The sequence below is a fragment of the Trachinotus anak genome, unplaced genomic scaffold (genome assembly GCF_046630095.1).
Source record: "Trachinotus anak isolate AG129_WGS33_773 ecotype Australia unplaced genomic scaffold, CSIRO_AGI_Tana_v1 ptg000019l, whole genome shotgun sequence".
NCBI lineage: Eukaryota > Metazoa > Chordata > Actinopteri > Carangiformes > Carangidae > Trachinotus > Trachinotus anak.
In genome coordinates, this window is record NW_027273870.1 from 12,768,607 (window position 1) to 12,782,805 (window position 14,199).

Genomic DNA, 14,199 nt, shown 5'->3' on the forward strand with positions numbered 1-14,199 from the left:
CTGGCTAACAAGCATCTGTAATTACAATTAGACTGCTCTCTAACAAGGCCGTGTGATTAACAATTAGAAACTATTATAACAAGGGATCTTCAATTAATACCTGCCTTTAAGCTAAATGTGAAAAGAGCAAGAAGAAGACAGAAAGAAGAGACAGCAGGAGTGAAAGGGGACTGAAGAGACTGAATGAAAGAAAGAGAAGGATAACCGAACTGTAGTGATTTTACTGTATTTTGCATGTGTTTAAGCAGCAATGAACAAACACATTTTAAGCATTCAATCAAAGTCACTCAATCAAACAAGAGGAGATACTGTAACTGAATAAGATCAGAGGATCGGGTATTACATTCAGAGGTCATATCACAAACTCTGCTCTTCACATGGGGTATAATCACTGTATTACATTATGACAACATTAAATCACTGGTTTAAACAAATAGAGACATACTCAACATTTGCATAAATGAAAAGAAAGAATAAGTGCAATATTTCTGAATGTATTTCTTTGATTTAGTTAGGTGTAGTGTTTTGCCTTTGGTACCTAATGGAAAACATGGTGTACCAAATTATCAATCTGACATGAGCCCTTGGGCGATTATTTAACAATATCTATTAAGTGTGATGATCAGCAGATAACAGTCAGAGAAAACGCCAAATTTTCACTCTAAGTAAAATGCTCCTCTGAGCCCACAGGACCACTGCTTCCTATCTGTTAGTTAATGCCCTCTACCTAATGTCCAAGGTGTAAATCAATTGCTGGCAGGAGTCTATTCACCTGGGATTAACATTCATCAGAGTACAACCATACAACAATATACAACTGCAGATGTGCTGAAAACGCAGGCAAGAGGTTCTTTGGGTGGATTTCACTTCAGTCCAACACACCACAGGGATGCATTGTGACCACACTGCAAAGAAGTGTAAATGCTGAAGCTTTTAGTGTCATCATGCAGTGAGACATACTGTAGGAGAAACCACATCTTACTAATGCCTCTGCTGCTCTGTTTGGCTTTTATCAGAAGAACATTTAAGTGAGAGTGTTTTTCTATTCATTATTGCTCATGGAGACGCAAACATTGTGGACAGGGCGCAAAATGTTTATATAATCAGAAGAGCACCATAATTCTCCTATAAATAGGATGCATAGTTGCTGCAGTTCCTGCCTTATGGCTTTTAAGTTACTTAAATGGAGGAATGTGTTTCCTCTCTCTACATGTTGTGTTGTCTTCTGCTGTTTGTATTTTGTTATCATGACTTGGGCTTTTTGGTGGAGTAGAGGCATGTGATGGTGGGTGGTAGTGATGCTCCACTGTGGACAATGACATTGTCCTTCTTTAGGTGCATGTATTTGCATAAATCTCAAAGGTGTTTCTAATATTTTATCCACCTCATTTACATATACAAGGAGGAAACGCATTTCTATATATTTCACTCCAGTACAACACCAGCACCTGCTACAATCTCAGTAATCTCAGTAAAATTCTGACCTTTCTGACAGGGCCAACCAGAGAAAAAAATATTTAGGCTCAGCTTTATCAAAGTAGGATTTCAGGGTGCTGTATTGGATTGCATCAATTTACAATTGGTAATATGCGTTTCACATGCAGTTCATTTTTTTTTTAAAGCTCCTTGCTTTAATTTGCTGCTCTACTCTTTACTCTAAACAATCTGACAACAATTGTGATCTCTCTTGAGAAAATAAAATGATTGTTCTCTTGCTTTAATTTTTCTTTTTCTATTTTTGCCACAATCATCCCTTTAACACTTGAGAGTACCATGGGAATATTATTACCAATAACATCAAAAAGATACCAGAAAATGTAGCTGCAAGTATAATTGAAACAAACCTGACTATATTGTAAAACTAAACAATAATCATTTTAAGTAAATGCATTTATTTTCAATAGATAATTTTACAGTAACCAAACATGTTACAAAGTGCTCCACACAAAGGCAAAGATTTCAAAACAAGCAGATCATAAAAACGATTTCCAGGAACCGTGATCATCTTTGTCACATACTCAAATACGGTAATCTGACATCAGACACTTGCTTACATGCTTCTTCACATCTTCTTTGTTAGCAGTTTGTGAATAACTTGGTTATATTTCAAAGTTAAAGGTTCTGTAAATGAGATTTTAAATAATAATACAGCAGCAAACAAGTATTTTATAAGATTTAGTGGGGTAATGGAGAATGAAGTCGCACTGAAGTGTGTGTTGTAATCTGAGCTTCTCTGTATCCATTCTGGCAACACATGCATGTTAGTGCATGTACCTGTGTGTGTTTATGCATTTGAGTCCTTCCCTGTTAAACTGTTGTCCCTGTTGCCCCATTGACCGCTCACACATGAGATGGGACAGTGCAGTATGCAGCCTTCAGGTGAAAGTGACTTTCCAGAATTTCCTGTACTGAACAATGATCAGTGGTTGTGGAGTGACACAGACAGGATAAGGACTGCAGGTGTTGTGCTGATTAATTTAATGTTGCGTTTGATTTAGCAAACCATGAGATGCTCCTCATGAAATTTGTTGCTTATGGTTTTCATTCTTTACAGAATAAGGAGTTACTTATCCCACAGACCACAAGTTTTTTTTTATAGTAGTTGCTTGGGCCATTTGCTCTTCTCTATTTTTACCAATGATATGCCACTTGTTTTGAGAAAAGATAATTTAGCTATTTTTGCTGATGATTCCACGGTGTATATGTCATCAAACAGTGTGGATGAGTTCAATGTTCTCTTGGAAAATGAATAATTTTGGTCTAATTTCAAATATGGGTATTTTTCATGGTCTTTGCACTTATTTGAAGAATGTATTTCCATTTGTTTTCATAGTTGAGGTTTAATTGGCAGAAATAACAATATTTTGAAAATGTAATAAATAGAGAATGCTCAATGTTCTTAAAATGTTCACTGTAATTCTCTTTTTCTTTGAGTTAAATTAACTTAGCAGGTTTTACAGTGTAGTGCACCAATGAAATACAAACAACTTTATCATGCTTGGGTAAATTTACAGAGCAATAAACACATTTGTTTTACCAAAATCTCTCACCAAGAAGACTTTCAGTTTACCAGTACTCTCATATGATTATGAGTCACATGAGCTTTTCTTGTAATTAGCAGTGTCATCTGAAACACATCAAATGCAAAAGTGCAACATACTTTTGCCCAAAATGGTTTGAACATACATTTTGAGAATAAAGTACTTAATATGTATATTTATTTTACATAAAACTAGAAAACTTTAAGGCAAGTAAATCAACAGTAACTTTAATCAAAGAATATTAGTCCTAAGCCTTGACAGTTTACTGTGAGCTGGAGACAGTGTTTCCTGTGAGATTAGAGACATGCAGTTTCCATAATGCTGCTCCACTGAAACATATACCAAAAAGCACAAACACATAGTGTGGTGGCAGATAAACACTAACAAGTCTATACGTGTTTTATGAGTGTTTAAGTGCAAGTCAATTACAGCTGATACACAGAGTGAGGATAATCAAGTGTAAAATGACTGCAACCACACTCTGCTTTGCTGAGAGTAGCATGTTGTCAACCATAACTAATCTCGTAGTCCGCTAATAACAACAGCCCTTCAAATGCACTATTCTACAACCTGCATTTACATTACATTAACACTACTTACACTGGGCCTTTTAAGCGTTTTAGACAATAGGAGTGACAGAAGGGGCCTAAGGTTGCTGCTGTGTGTGTGTGTGTTCAAGTGTGACAGAAAGTAACAAAAGGGAAGTCAGAGATAGGTTGGGGATCCTCAGGAGGAAAATGACTGTGACCAATGCGTGGATAGTAGATGTTGTATAAACTCTAGCAGGCTAGAGCATGTCTAACACTGTGACAATAGCCAGTGAACAGCTGTCTCCATACATTCCCACATACATACTAATAATGCACACACAGCTACTACATTATTAAAGGATTGCATTTATTTACATTTCATCTTTTACTTGCTTTTCTCTCCATGCCCAAAAAAAATACAAACACCCACACAAACCTATAGAAATAACTTATTTGGAGGTGACCTGATAGCTGAATGGTTAGGGTGCATACTAACATTGGCTCATATTCCCTGGGCAACAAGTCCCCAGTTTGACTCCTGCTCATTTGATGCAAATGACAATTCCCCTACTCTTTACTCCTATCAATTAAAATGCCCAAAAATAACGTAAAAAATAACTGCTTTTGAAAATGAGTTAACAGTGTATTTTGAGCTGTTGTTGCATTTAGAGGAAATTTGTTCAGAAAAGAGTATGTGGTGGGATGAAGGGCAGTAGGTAAGTTCGAGTACCCTTCATGTTTCACACATAGTAAACTTTTGGTTGGTGCCATCTCTGTATTTGTTTTGGTGAAATTCCTTTTTAGATAACAAAGTTAGGTCTTTTTTTGTTTGTTTTCAAAGGTCTTTGTTAAATTTGTGTTAAGATGAGCTGAAAACAAATGCATTTCTGCACCATTATTTATAGTAGGGTATCAATATGTGAAAAGTTCATTGTGAGATATTTTTGGGACTAATTTTTATTTCATTTTTAATTTCATGTGAATAGAAAAAAAAATACAATATGCAGCTAGTATCTGCAGCTGTTCCACAAATTTCAAATAGACTTGAAAATCCCTTTTGGACTCAGTGACATTACTCCTGTGCAGAATTCTGTTGCTGGTGATATCAATGTGCTGCTTTTTTCTCTATTAGTTACTTAAATTGTTCATTTTAAGGGTCTTAAGGGTGTTAGTAGAAAAATATCTGACAAAATCCTATTAGATACTATTCACTTAGTCTATGGGCCTGAGGAATGGAGAGTAAGGTGGAAGGTAAAGTGACATCATCCTGCAACCCTGTCTCCTAGAAATTATGCTAGCAAATATGTTTTCCATGGAACGTAATTGCCTACTGGCTCATGTCACTGGCAAATTATTTATTGAATGAATAAAGTGATACATTTATTAACAGCAGCATAGTCACTGGGAAGTGGCTGAAGTGGATGTCAGTTGAATGAAACATATAGACCAGGGTCTGGAGCCGCAATCCTGTGGTCGAGACAACACTTTGGTTAAGGTTTGGGAAAGACTGTGGTTTTCTTTGAATATAAATAAGCACATTGTGTCTGAACTCACTAAACTTTTTCTGTATTAAACCCAACCACAAGCTTTACCTAACCTGAACAAAGTGCTGTGAGCATCCACACATGACCACACAAATATTAAAGAGTAATAATGATGAAGTCACCACTTGGAAATGTTTTGGTGGAAAGGAAATACACTGACTCTGAACATTTTAGTGATATGTTCAGTATCAACATACTTGCAACTTCCAAATATGTAAATTACCATCAACAAATTAATATTTAGAGAAAACCTGATCCTCTCACAATGATGTTTCCTATAAAACATATTTTGTGATTAAACATAATTTCTAGGAGACAGGGTTGTGCCTCATCTGGCACAAGTCTTAAATAGAGGTGCATGTCTCAATAAGGAGTTTATATAATTTTATTTTTTTCAGTTTTTTGTTAGATGTGCCAGAATCTAACAAACTTCTGTCTAATTTACAACAACTTTATTTTATGTTTGGTTGTCAATGTATATTTAACATATTTTATATTAGTATGTAAAAATGCATATGGGAGTGTAAATACACAAGTAGGCCTATTGAAAGACATGCTCAACGAATGTATTTTGATTCAACGCAATGAAAGGTAGTAATAGTTTAGTCCTAATTGACTTCAGCTGTGCAGTGTGAAGAGTTCTGACAAAGTGAACTTGGTAAAAAACTGTGAAATGTCAAAATGGCAAAAAATCAGAGAAGAAGCCAAACTTTAGAGAGGAAAGGAAACAGCTTAAAATTCACAAAATTCACATCCAGATGTTTTGGTGTGTGTGAAGCAAACAACATCTACTGATTCATTCATTAAAATTTTGAATTTATTGTGAGTTGTGTCGTAAATTAAGTTAAATATGTGCTCAAATTTGTACCATAGATTTTATGATAACTGGTAAAGTATTTCTTTAAGAAGGAAAATGTATAAGTGTCATATCTATATATTTTCACTGTTTTCACAGTATATCTTAATTTGTATGTGTGTGTGTGTGTGTGTGTGTGTGTGTTTGATTGACATGTACACCTGCTCAATACAGTCACCAGTTGTGTTGGGTGTCCTGTAACATAACAGGTGCATGCAAATCTAATTGTGTGTGTGTGTGTGTGTGTGTGTGTGTGTGTGTGTGTCTGAGCATACAACATTTGTCTTTAAGAGAGTGTGTGTAGAGATTGTGTAGAGATTACCACCTCTAAATGAGGACATTCACACTCTCCTGCCACATCTCATTCCATTTTAAATGCCCATAAAGGCTGTTTCCTGGTCCCCCTGCCCTCGCAGGGATGCAGACTGTGGACACAGAAAGTATAAATTGGCCTTAACACACCTCTTCACTTATCTGTATCAATATTAGTTTTAGCTACAAACAAGCCCAAAGTGGAACTTAAATTGAATAAAAATCTGTCAGTGCTCAACATTTCACCCAAAACAATACAAAAAAAGATATTTATCGCATATTATCTCTGAAGCACTGTCTTCCATCAATTTTGAAAGTATATAATTGGCATAACAAAAGTCTAAGCGCTCAATCCCTCAATTTTCTTCAGAAAAATGTCACAAACACAGAAAAATGTGTCAAACACATCTTTCTTATTTATTGTCTCATTTGAATAAATTTTGTCAGTGGGTTTGTGGGATGTGGAGCACAGTGGGGAATACTGTATCTGTCTATTTGTCACTACATATCTGATACAATATTTCATAGATATATAGATATACAATATATCATATGCAAAAGGTTCACTTTTGGTGTAAAAAAGTCAAAATGGCCAGAGATAATATAGTAGTGCGGTATATATATCTGTAATCATTTATCTGTTCTGTCTCATTGTGGAAATATTGTGGAACATTTAAAGTACTAGTGCAGTGCCCATTCAAAATGTGCCTGTTGGTAAGGGCTGATTGTTTGGTCTGCATTAATCCATTTTGCAGTTTTCTTGAGAGCATTATCCAAAAAACACTCCAGTTTAAAGTGGATCAGATGAGTGGTAGTTTAGAAAATCAAAATACATTCCTGCTGCATTTAACCACTGTTGACAACACTGTTGCCTGCGGCACCCATTTTAACCATGGTTACTCACAGTATGACACAGGCACACAGCCTCATGAGGAGCTGCTATTAGTTACCATAGTGATGTAGTTTACTACAGAGTGAGCTTCCATTCTCAGGCCAAAAAGCCAGTTTTAATCCCATCTGTAGGTCATTAACTCGTTAATCTCAGCATTAATCAACCCTTTATGTAATGTGACTGTCATTCTGATCAAAGTCATTTATTTAATTTGAACCATATGTAGACTGACAGCAATAATGCAAAAAGGAAAACAAATGTCTACTATTACCCAAGGTAGTGTCAGATTAAATTACAGCATGGAACCATATATCACTCAACATCACATATGCTGAGGACCTGATACGGAGCACACTTTCACCTCAGGCATTAACATTAAATGTACTACCACTCAACAGAAGAGCAGCCACCAGACAAAAACATATGAGGGAGACAACAGAGGAGAGAAAGAGGCAGCAGAGAACAGAGAGAGAATAGTATGTAGGGTAAAAGTATGTGCCAGTTGGTTAATGTTTTGTCTGCAAAGATTAAGAATAGAGTCTATATGATACCATGACCATTTGATACCATGACCATTTGACACAAATATACACACACACACACAAACACACGCAGAGCGCTCAGAGCATCATCTTTCAAAATTAAGTCCACCCCCACTGAGTGTGGTATGTATGACGGCATTTGGAAGAAATAGTAAATCCCTCCCTCTCCCTCTCCCTCTCTCTCTCTCTCTCTCTCACACACACACACACACACACACACACACACACACACACACACACACTCAAACAGACTTGTAGATAAAACAAGTTGTGAGGCCTTCAGGAGACAGGGTGAGAGAAAACTATCAGCTCTCAGGGTGGAACTGAAAAATAAATGCTGCGTGACCTGGAGGCACTCCCTGCATGGCAAATCAAACACATACATCCTCTGCTGGACGCAGCAGTCAGCACTCCCTCTCTGTCTTGCAGACAACGAAATCCAACATCTACAAAGCTGAAGTACTATAATGGTTGGTTGGTCTGTCCTTCACACTATTTCTGTCTGTCTGTCTTTCTTTCTTTCTTTCTTTCTTAAATCATGTGTAAATATTACAGTTAAAGTTACGCATCATAATAATTACATTATGCTTTAATTTCATTATACAATGGTGTAAGTAACCATACATATTAAATACAAGACAAAACCTATCTCTGTGGCCCTGTTCATGCTCATTATTAACATGCGTCTCCACATGCATCTCAAGTGACCACTTGTGATCGGATCTCACTCTCCCGCTTTGTATGCAAATAAACAGGTATGTGGTATTGTTTTTAGCCAATCTGACTATGACAGATGGGTTCCGTTGTCAATGTGTTTGAGAGAGAGAGAGACAGAGAGAGAGAGACAGAGAGAATGAGAGAGAGAGGGGGCCTAAACGAATCAGTGTGCTGTGCACAGCTCTACAGTGAAATAAGATTTTATACATTTGAAGTAATTCATCATTATGAAACAATTTTGGGACTAATTAGACTGTGAATGTAAGTACAGTGGGTGGTCCTTCAGTGTGGCACAGGATGCATTTGAGTGGTGTAAGCTCAGAGGACAGTTTTATTTTTGAAAGTCCAATGTCCTCATGTCAGCAATGCTGTCAGATCAGAAAACGCATGGACCAACAATGTTGTTTAAGTTGGAGAATTTGTTGCTCTTTTTCATGGATAAAAATATTGAAGAAGTCAACTTTCTGACCACATTGGCCCAGTGACACTTAATGTTACAGACAGATGAACAGGATTGCTTACTCTCACAGTGTGTTGTTAAGGCTTGGGATTTGCCTGTATATTCCTAAGAAGTTTTAACCTGTAAATGGGTCCAAGTTTAACATTCAGGGCAAAATTGGTCATGACCTCAGATACCTAATGCATTTCCACTTACAATAATTCTGCATTTCCATTTCTTGTCCCTTCCTCACAATAAAAGACATCCTCAACTTATAACACACACTGAAGATGACTGGATGAAGATCGTGGACCACTGAAGATTCTCAGTCATCCAGGTCAGGTTATCCAAGAAAAGCTGAATTGTGGGCAACTGGACTTGGTTGTAGATACTTGAAGACATTTCACCTTTTCAATCACAAAGGCTTCTTCAGGTCTGACCCAGGTATTTAACCTCTGAGGGGTTGTTGTCAATGCCATTGATGTCACTTGGTTTGCAAATGTGCATTTTCCTGCTTGCTTACTGCTCGGAGCAGTCACAAAAAGACAGAAAAAACGCTATATGGATATAAGCCCAATAGGCTACAGATACAGGTATATTCTGAACGGCCATTGAATAGCCACTATACTATAACTAGTCCAACTAAATGGAGAAATATCTGTCCTTCTGCCTGCCTGTCTTTCAATTTTTTGAAAAATTCAATGAACTTCAAACTTGCCAGGTGTACTGCTGAGGACCATAGGAAGTACAGTGTTAAGTATGGTTTTTGGATGAGCAGTTGTTGAAACCTTAACCCTACTTCTAACATATCCTAACCTAAACCCTAAAACCAAGTCTGAACTGTCAAAAAAGCTGTCTTTACCCATGCAGACCTCAATTTAGGCCCCCACTGGGATATAAGAACAAGGAAACAAACACACAGACACACAAGGTTACAAAGACAGGCATGTACCGTGCATCAGTCTGTCACTCTCCTTTTCCCTGGGTGAGATACATTAACGAGAGCAGAACAAAAAAAGAGTGAGTGAGGAGGGAGTGAAAGAGGGAGTGTGATGAACAGAGGGTCAAGGCCAAAGTTTGCACCCATAAATTGTGTGTGTGTGTGGGCAGTGGAGGGACAAGAGGCCTTTATACAGTCGCCAGCATGATGTTACACTCTGCTGGAGAGAACAGATTATCAGAGAATATCAAAGTATCACAGTTAATATCAGAGAACTTTGAAAGGGGCTCAACAAAGACAGAGCTACAGCACAAATCATCTAGTGAATAGGGATTCAAAGTTCAAATATACAACAAAATCCATGTCACAGCTGAAAAGAAAGACACACAAACCTCCTGTTGCTTACTAGTGCTTTGAAAGGACAACTGAGATTACAACTCCAAAGTTCTAGGAAACTAAAAGTCGTTTGTGAAGAAGCTGATTGAGCCTAAATTTGGAATCACAGTCGGAAAACGAGCAGCACAGTTGGTTGGTTCTCTTTTGTCTGAACCGCAGATTATTTTTGCGTGATTTGCTGCAGATGGATGAAAGTAACATGGTCCCAAATCAGATTCAGCTACTAAAATATCTGAGAATGGTTTGTCTTGTTTAATTTATTTTAATAAATATATTTGCAACATAATGTACAGAATGTATAATAACCACAACCCTCCATCTTGTGCCCCTCTAACTGCTTTTTGACAGCTGTGTTTTAGATGCTGAAACTTTTCACCTTGAAGACTTTGAAAGGTCTGCCAGCTGTTAGCATTTCAGGACACAGATCAGCTTTTCTTTGAAATCCTTACAGCTCACAGCGGAGCCAAATAGAGTCAGATTTTTTTTGCATAAGTTAAAACACAATTTAACGACAAACAGTATAATTAATTTAATAATAATTAATGAACTTTTTGGCCTGATATTCTTCAAAAGTAAGTCAGTGACAGACAGAGGACAGACAGATTAATTTCTTGAAGGATGCAAACTTGCTCATAGAAACAGATCTAACCAGACAAAGATATGAGTGTGGGTTACACACCTTAGCTGTGTCTCAATACAGGGGCTGTATACCTCAGAGGCTGCATTTGAAGATCAATTGTGCCACAGCGGCCCAACTAGGTTGTCCCATTTTGAATGCTCCTTCAAATGTGGAGGAGAAGAGAACTCTTCTTTTTTCTGGACAATCAAGGATCCGACAGGTGGACTCTTCTTGGCCCAGACAAAGGAGCGAAAATCCTCAGTAGGCCAGACCATCTCATTTCGATTCAGCCTTTGCGTTCTATGACGCTTACGAAGGGCCACACCTTTGTAGACCATGAACTCTGAACCATGTGGCCCCCGGATTGAGACACAGCTCCTCACTGTCTACAACACAGTCCAGAATCCACAATGCTGTTTTATTCCATGTTCCATTGTCTGGTCTTAGGTGATGCCATCATGTCATGTTGCACTTTTGTGTAACATTTATGACTCTTTCACATATGACTTGAGAAAAAGAATTAACCAAAAAGAAAAGCTCCTTCTGAATGAACTTTTCCATTAATAAAACATCACTTTTTCAGTTGGCTGCTCATCATGCACACAATTTTATTTTACATAGAGTTTCTTTATGATTAGTTACAATCTCCCAGCACTTATGAAATAGATGTTGTACCTTATACTATTATTATATACTATACTTATACAGTTATTCTTCACTTGTAAGTCGCTTTGGATAAAAGTGTCTGCCAAATGAGTAAATGTAAATGTAAATGTAGTTGTAGCTGTAGTACAGACCTGGGCAAACTACGGCCCGCGGGCCACATCCGGCCCTTTGTGCGTCCCTGTCCGGTCCGCGTGAGGCCAATCATAAATTACAATATAAATTTAAAAAAAATATCTGTCATGCGTGAAATACAACTGTGCTGCTTTTATTTTGAAAAGCGTTACGTTCGCGTTCTTTCCGTGAGCTGTCAGTGAAGGTGAACCAGCGATATGTGATGCTAGCCAGATCACCCTCAAGATGTCAGCTCACGCTAAGAAAAGTTGATAACGAATGCCGTGTTTTCAATAAGACCTGGACTGCCAAGTATTTCTTTACAGAAATTAAAGGTAAAGCCGTGTGCTTAATTTGTGGTACAGAAGTCGCTGTGTTTAAAGATTATAATTTGAATCGCCGCTACACGACCAAGCATGAGGATAAATACAGAAATCTGTCTGGTGAAGAGCGCGGGAGGGAGTCTGCTGCGTTGCTAGCAAAACTGCAAAACCCAACAAGGACTTTTTACCAAACTTCACACCCCCAGAGATGCAGCCCTCAGGACAAGTTATGTAATTCCTCACAAAATCACCAGAAAAAGTAAGGCGTTTTCCGACGGAGAGTTTGTGAAGGAGTGCTTATTGGACTGTGTTTCACTGATTTGCCCGGAGAAAAAGGGCGCGTTTGAGAACGTGTGTGAGAACGCACTGTAACGAGGCGGGTTGAGGACATTTGCTGGAAACCTGGAGCTTCAGCTGAAGAACAGAGCGGCCGACTTTGACTGTTTTTCTCTGGTTTTGGATGAGAGCTGCGATGTACGTGACACCGCCCAGCTTCTTACGTGGGATAACTGCGGACTTTCAAATCACGGAGGAGCTGGCAGCCATGCAGTCAATGAAAGGGACAAGCACTGGTAATGACTTGTTCACAGAGGTAAATGCATGTTTGGACAAATTAGGACTGAAATGGGAAAAGCTGGCAGGTGTGACAACAGACGGTTGTCCGAATCTGACAGGGAAAAATGTTGGACTTTTAAAGAGAATGCAGGATAAAGTGACAGAAATTAACCCTGTGCAGAAATTGACATTTTTGCATTGTATTATACATCAGGAAGTGTTGTGTAAGACAGTGTTAAAAATGAACCATGTTGTTGATGCTGTAACTAAAATAGTTAACTTCATCAGAGCGAGAAGCATTAAATCGCAGACAATTTGTTGCACTTATGGAGGAAAATGAGAACATGGTGTCATAAGCTATCACTGCGCCGTCAGGTGGCTCAGCTTGGGCAAAGTACTGAAAAGTGTCTGGGACCTGAGAGACCAGATTCAGGATTTCTGTGTGAAGAAAGGACAAGACATCCCAGAGCTTTCAGATGAAGACTGGGTGGCAGACCTCGGATTTGCCGTGGATGTGACTGCACTAATGAACGAACTAAATGTCAAACTGCAGTGCAAGGGCGCTTTTGTGCATGAGATGTACAGTGCAGTGAAGGCTTTCATGAGAAAGTTGCAGCTTCTCTCAAGCCAAGTGAAGGACAACATTCTGACCCACTTGCCAACACTAAAGGAAGCCACAAGATCAGCCGATCACCTCCACAAGTACTCAACCATGTTAGAAGCTCTGCACGGAGAGTTTTCAAGGCGATTTCAAGATTTCAAAACTCTTGAGAGTGAAATGCACATGGTTTCTTCTCCCTTCAACTGCAGTGTGGGTAATGCACCAAGTGATGTTCAGATGGAACTCATTGACCTGCAGTCTGACACACTTCTGGCAGAGCACTTCAGGTCAGTCTCACTGCTGGACTTTTACTCCTCCCTCAAAAAGGAGAGCTTTCCACACCTGAGGAGGCATGCTCAGAGGATTCTAGTCCTCTTTGGATCTACATTCATATGTGAACAGACATTCTCAGTGATGAAGTTCAACATATCCAAACACAGATCCTCTATCACTGATGACCACCTCTCAGCTGTCCTTCGCATAGCCACCTCAGACATTCAGCCAGATTTCAATGCCCTTGTTCAAGCCCAGAACAGACTGGATTATTCTCACTGAAGAGGTGAAATGAGGTCGAAAACATTGCAAGTTATTTGTTGTATTGTTGTATTTCTGTATTTGACCTCGACACCACAATTTCACATAGCCTAATATAAATAGTTACAGAATAATTTTATCCTCCCAGTTACCAGTACCAGCTATTCAAAATATGTAATTAAGTGCATTTTACAATGGAAAAAAGTTGAGCAGAATTGTTTTATTTACAATATTTACAGTTATAATGTTGACAGTTGTCATGTAAGAAGAACTGCAGTAATGGTAATAATTCAGTCATAGATTTATTTTATTCTGAAAAGGCCTGGTTAAACTAGTCAGATGCTTTTATTGTGAAGCTAAAAGAACGGAAGTGTCAGTGTGTGTTTATACAGGTGACTTGACTGGATTTCGTGTGTTTCACACCTGTAAGATGTTTCAGACCACGTGTCCTCTGTTTTTCGCTCCTCCTGTAACCTGCAGCTGCGTTTCAGTGATTAAATGTTAAGTTTTGAACATACAACAGTTCTCCTCATTATTAAGAAGCTCCAGATATTCATGAACTGAATGACACACATTATGTA

General features: G+C 38.2%; 1 protein-coding gene and 1 pseudogene across 5 annotated transcripts in view; one reads left to right on the forward strand and one right to left on the reverse strand.

Annotated features, from left to right (window-relative positions):
* Positions 1-14,199, reverse strand: part of tenm3 (teneurin transmembrane protein 3) — a 310,851-nt gene that overhangs the window by 119,623 nt on the left and 177,029 nt on the right. The window lies entirely within an intron of this gene.
* LOC139636687 (general transcription factor II-I repeat domain-containing protein 2A-like) lies at positions 8,179-14,059 on the forward strand (annotated as a pseudogene).